Source organism: Vulpes lagopus, chromosome 11, assembly GCF_018345385.1.
Source record: "Vulpes lagopus strain Blue_001 chromosome 11, ASM1834538v1, whole genome shotgun sequence".
Classification (NCBI taxonomy): domain Eukaryota; kingdom Metazoa; phylum Chordata; class Mammalia; order Carnivora; family Canidae; genus Vulpes; species Vulpes lagopus.
In genome coordinates, this window is record NC_054834.1 from 49393211 (window position 1) to 49399446 (window position 6236).

Below are 6236 nucleotides of genomic sequence, written 5' to 3' on the forward strand. Positions count from 1 at the left end.
AGTGTCCAGGCGCCTGTCTGGAGAGACAGTGTATAAGAGAAGGGCTCGTGGGGGATGAGGGGGGGTGGATAGCCACAGCTGGTGAGTGTATCCAGTGGTGGTGACAGTTATCAATACACCTGTGGCAGGGACAGCGCTAAGATTCCAACTCAGGTCAGCTCCAGAGCTACCTTCCACCGATGCTTCTGCCTTGCACGTCTCTCTCCCGGTCTGACAGACCAGGAAGTCCTTCAAGCTAGCTGAGCTAGCTCCCTTGGTCCTTGTTCTGAGCTCATGGGCACCACTGGGGTGGGGTGGGGGGGCAGAATGGGGGGCTCCAATTCCTCACACTAGCCTTCATGACAAACTTGTGCTCCCCTGTGAGTGAACACATTGGCATGCTTTTTAAAGCCCGGTCCCCTCCCATGTGTTTGGGGGATGGGAGCCAGGCCTCCAGAAGTTCACCAACTCTGGTGCCTGAAAAATAAAACAAGAACAAGTTCCAGATCTGTCGGGCTAAGTCTGGTCCTATTGTTTCTTCACCAAGTTTGTGCCTCAAGCAGTTGGGATGCTGGTAGAGGCAGGAGCTACCAAAAGAACCAGCAGAGGCTTGGGGTGTGCAATCAGAAACCTTTGTTGTGTGACCTGAGGTAAGTGACTTAACTTACCAGTGCTTCATTTTCTGATTTCCCTCACAGAATAAAGGTATGTAAAATATCTCAGTGAACTAATGTGCTCTGTGGTCTCCATGAGTCATTACTGTCGCTATATGTGCCCGCCTGGCCGGCTGGTCCCAAGTCCCTCCAGGACGGGAAGGGCAGGGGGCCTTGGTCCCCTCATCTGCCTAGGCAATGTCCTATTTCCTTCAGGTTTCCTAGTAGCTGGCCCTCCCTGGGACCTTTCCTGTCAGGAGCCTTCTTCCGGGCTTGTCACTCTGTGGTGACAGACCAGCAACCACTCTGTTCTGTCAGCTCCTTGTCCCTGCCCCTAACTTGGGAAGGATGGTCGCATGGTGGCCCTTCATGGGGTACTCTGAGGAGTCAGGGAGCAAAAAGAGAGCCAGCTGCTGACTGGACTGTGGGAAGAGCCTTAGCACTTTATCTACTTGGCAGGTTGAGATCACCTTCTCTGCCCCCCGTATGACCTCAGGCTTTTCCTGATACGGCCTGACTTGTCCTTGGTAGAATATCATCCTGCAAGCTGCTCTCTCCTGCAGTGTCCTGAGGGGTGGACAGCATCCCCCCCTTAGGTGGGAGCTCTGGGGCGGAGGCCATGCTTCTGCTCCTGTCCACCATCAGACCAGCTTGCCCTGGGAAGGGTCCACCCCCTGGGGCCTAGCAGGTGACAGAAGCCCAGGCTGGCTGATTTGACTTGGGCAATTACTTCCCTCTGGGTAAGACAGTGATCTCACTGAGCTTGTTGTTTTGTGTTTTACTTTGTTTTGTTTTTGTTTGCCTTCTTTTTTTTTTTTTTTTTTTTAAAGATTTTATTTATTTATTCATGAGAGAGAGAGAGAGAGAATGAGAGAGAGGCAGAGACTCAGGCAGAGGGAGAAGCAGCCTCCATGCAGGAGCCTGACATGGGACTCGTTCCCGGGACTCCAGGATCAGGCCCTGGGCTGAAGGCGGTGCTAAACCGCTGAGCCCCCCGGGGTGGGGAGTGGGGGGCTTCTTTTGCCTTCCTGTCCAAGAACCTGGGAGCTGTTTTGCAACCATTTGCCACTTTCATCTAGCCAGAGAAGCAAAGGAGACTTCCTCCATCCTGGGTCCAACTGACCAGAGAGCAGGAGCAAGGGTGGGGGGTGGGAGGGGACTGCCTCCAGGGGTGGGAGGGGACTGCCTCCAGGGGCTTTCTCCCGAGGCCACTCAAGTGGGTGCTTCCCATTACAGGCCTACAGAGTGACTCCTTTCTGGGCTGAACATGGAGGCCAGTGGTTCTGGATCCTTGTGCAGCACTAGGGAGTTCCCTTTCTGAGCATAGGAGATATGCTGCCTGGTCACTGCCTGGAAGGCAGGACACACTGACAGGAGAAGCCCCTTTCCACCGCTCAGGACGGAGCACACACAAGCATTTCCCAGTAAAGCTCTTTGCACTCAAGCTCTTCCATTCACACACACACACCCAGAGGAAGTCAGAGAGTGAGAAATGCTGACTGGCTTTAAATAAACACAATCAGCTATTTTAGACCTCTGGGCACCTGGTGTCTTTTCTAGGCTGCCAGACACACTTTGCCCAGAGCAGCACCTGTTGAGACTTGCTGGGCTCCCAGTCCGGCCGCGCAGACCAAAGCAGAAGCCTGGCGCCCCCTGCTGGTAAGTCTGGACACACACCAGGTTGGGTGAGTGCAAATACCCCAGGAAAACACCTCCGTCATGGGTTCTGGAGGGCAGGGATACAGAGACAGCAAGAGGAGTTTCCATCTTCCTCTCTCCTTTCCTTCCAAGGAACCAGATTGATTCACTTCCATTCATTCTCCCAAAGGCAGGATTCACTTCCCCGTGGTGTGGAAGGAAAGGTGGGGCTCAGAGAGTTCAAGTGACTTTCTCCAGATAACACAGCAAGTTGGAGCTTCCTATTTCTGAACGTGCAAGGAGGCAGATGTGCCCATTGAGTGTCCACTAGGCCCACTGGGCCTCACAGGGAGACCTCACAGTGTCTCATCTCCATCGACCAAGGCCTCCTCCTTACCATGTTCTGTCTGGCTGAACAGTGGCTAATGCCACACCACCGACTCTCTCTCCCCCCGCCGACCTGAGCTACATGTGACCTGTCTGAATAGCAGCCCCTCCTACTCTGTGGTGGCTGTGTGACACAGAAACCTTCATGGAAGGAGGGCGAAGAGCTGTTTCTGCATTCTGGGCCCACTCAGTGAGCATCTAAGCCAATGGAATCACTGATGTTTCAGCCCATATGCACTTAGCAGCAGTGGGACAAAGCATCCACCTCTGTGGAATGTGTGTCTAGAAGGTAAGGGGGTCCTGGTGTAGGAACCGAGGGTCTGGGAGAAGGACCTGTCATGGCCCTCCCATGGGGGAGCTCTCAATCATAGAAAAGGCAGGCCGATGGAACTACCAGAAATCATATCCTCAAGCAGGGAATGGCTCTGAATTTCTACATGGAGGTGAAATTCCACCAGCTGAGGCCAGACTGGTGTCTCTGGTGGGGAGCCAGGCCCAGATCGTTTCTTCCATGTCAGGAATCTCCTGTATCATCCTCTCTTCTGTGCTCAGCATCTCCAAGATGATAAGGGCCACTTGCTTGTCCTAGCAAGGGGCCCCTCTTCTGTCTTCTAGAGAACGTACAGGTTGAGACAGTGTCCATGTCCTGCTTTTCTTGGGTCCAGGCTGTCTTGGTTTCACTTCTCCTGGACACCCCTAGACTTCAGGCTAAAATAAATCCTAATTATGGAGTACAGCTCACAAAGGAGACTTTTCTTTTCAGAGTTGTTGGCTAGGGATCCCAGGGGCTTTCACTTGTACCAGGTCCTGATTCTCTGCCCTTGAGGTCAGGGCAATATGAAGAAGGTACGGGTGAGCCCCAAGCTGGCCCCATGCTATTAGTCATGGTATCTCTCTGGCCTCTGGGCATCTTGCTAGGTTGATTTGGTGGTAACTCCTGGGGCCAATGACCCAGAGTTCCCAAAACTCAGTCTTCTCACTGGGAGAGGGCTTCCTTCATGGCACTCCCTCCTCACGCATTCCCCTGGGTGGCCAAGATCCCTTAGCAACAGGTTCTATTACTGGGCCGTGGGTAACCTCTACTCATGGTAGCATGACAATGATAGGAAAAGGACTTGGAACCAGATACACTGGGATCCAAATCCTAGTTCAATCTGTTACTCTCTGTGTTACCTTGGGCAATCTGCAGAACCTCTCAGAATAATCTCAGTTTACAAATCTGTCAGCAAGGATAATAAAATTGACCTTTGAACAATGTGGGGGCTGGGGGTACCAACCTCTCCCCAAACACACAGTCAAAAATCCAAGTATAATGTTTGACTCCTCAAAACGTAACTACTAAGAGCCTACTACTGCTGGCCAGAAGTCTTACTGCTAACCTAAACAGTCAATTCACAATTATTCTGTTCGTTGTATGTATTATATACTGTATTATTACAATAAAGCAACCAAGAGAAAAGAAAATGTTATCACAAAAGTAATGAGGAAGAGAACATGCATTTATAGTACTGGATTGTATTTGTCCAAGGAAATCTGAATATGAATGGACACATGCACTTCAAACCCATGTTGTTCAAAGGTCAACATGCCGTAGTTTGTATGGCTTGAAGTTGTGCAGGAATGGAAGGGGATAATGCAGTGACTCCAAGGAGTATGTACACTGGGCTAAGGACAGGGGAAGATAAAGGATAAACATGGAATATTTTGCTGTAGCATTAATTTTATAAGAAAAATATAGGGAATGTATTTTGAAGTAAACCAGCAAAATATGAAGTTCAAACACGTTTTAAAGAAGGAAGAGCAAACCAAAAGAAATGCTTTTACTCATGTCACTTGCTTTGGGTTATGCTGTAAACTTGGAGGTCAGAGGGTAGCTGGTTATCAGTCACTCAGGCTTTGGGATTCTTTAAAAATATTTTTTAAAATATTTAATTAATTTATTTGAGAGAGAGAGAGAGAGAGATACACAGAGAGACAGAGAGAGGGAGACAGAGAGAATGATCAGGGACAGCAGCAGCAGAGAGAGGGAGAAGCTCCCCACCAAGCAGGGATCCCACCAATGCAGAGCTTGATCTCAGGACCCTGGGACCATGACCTGAGCCGAAAGCAGATGCCCAACCGACTTAGCCACCACGGAATCCCATTTCTGGATCTTTTGATAGAAAAGTCTGATGTATGTGAGGTCCCTGCTCGCACAAAGCTGCCTCAGCCTTTGTACAGGCTTCTGCACATCTGAGATCATCCTGGGCTTCAGCTACCAGCACCAGGATAAGAATCTGAAGCTCCAGTGAGGGGCTGGGGCAGGTGTTTTCTTGTACAAAACCACCAGCTGATTAAGAAAGGTAGGTGGGGAGAATATCTTTCCACAGATTCCAGGATGGCAGGTGGGGAGATAAGACAAGTCCCTGTGGCTTACCTTAGACTCTGGGGCCCAACACAGAAGCCCTGGGAAATTTCAGGCTGACTCTGGGAATTTGGTTGGGAATAGCAGTCAGAACCTGGCTTCCGTTGCTATGGCCACATTTGAGAGGATGAGAGCTATTGGTGCACATTCCAGAATCCTGGAATCAGAAAGGAACTAAAATTTATGTTGTGTGGTGTGTTTGTTTGTTCCAGGCTCTGGGCTAGATGACTCACATGTGAGGTTTCAGTTACTACTTCAACGTGTGTACGGTAAGGCAGCATTCTCTCCATGCCCAGGGCGGTCATGAGACATGCCCAAGATCACACACCTACTGTGGTAGAAGCTATTAGTTGTTCCCCAGTAAGTGTCTACTATATCTCGGTTATGGAAACAGAGCTGCCTAGAAAGAAGACTACATTTCCCAACCTTCTGTGTGGCTAGGTGTCATCACGTGACCGAGTTCTGACCAATGAGAAGTAAATGAAGTGTCTCAGGGCAGCCTCTAGGAACCTTCCTTAAGGCACAGCTTGTGTTTGTGCACTCTCCCCCATCCTCTTTGCTCTTTCTTCTATTTTGCTGTTTGGTAGGTGAGTGCCACTTTGATCCACGAGGATGAGGGCCACCCACTAGGAACAGCAGAACAGTGAGCTGGAAGAAGACTGGGACATGGTACCAGGCCCAGACTGCTGCCTCTAGGCTTTCACATGAGAGGGAAATAAACATCTACTTGTTAAAGCCACGTTGTTGTGGGTTTTCTGTTATCTTCATTTGTACCTCATCCTAACTGAGGTACCTAGTAAGTGATGGAGTGGAGAATTTGAATCTGAGTCAATGAGATCTTCAACCCATGCTTTCCCATTAGGATGTGATGTTTCTAGGGCCCCGTACATGCTCTTGCTATGCTGCCATAAGCTCTTAGTGTGAAGCATTACTTGGAACTACAATGGTGTCAACTTGGGGCCAAAGCCCAGGACCCTGAGAGGGTGGTGAAGGTAACACTTCCCCTAAGATCCAGGAAACTCCATCCTTCTTTTTTTTTTTTTAAATAAATTAATTTTTATTGGTGTTCAATTTACCAACATACAGAAAAACACCCAGTGCTCATCCCATCAAGTGTCCCCCTCAGTGCCCGTCACCCATTCCCCCCCACCCTCCGCCCTCCTCCCCTTCTACCA

General features: G+C 49.8%; 1 long non-coding RNA gene across 1 annotated transcript; it reads left to right on the top strand.

Moving 5' to 3' along the window:
* The first annotated feature begins 526 nt into the window (after positions 1 to 526).
* On the top strand, positions 527 to 5782 carry LOC121472332. The gene is made up of 4 exons (XR_005982854.1): positions 527 to 1372; positions 2193 to 2291; positions 5274 to 5330; positions 5649 to 5782. It is a non-coding gene; the product is annotated as an uncharacterized LOC121472332 (long non-coding RNA).
* Positions 5783 to 6236: the final 454 nt, after the last annotated feature.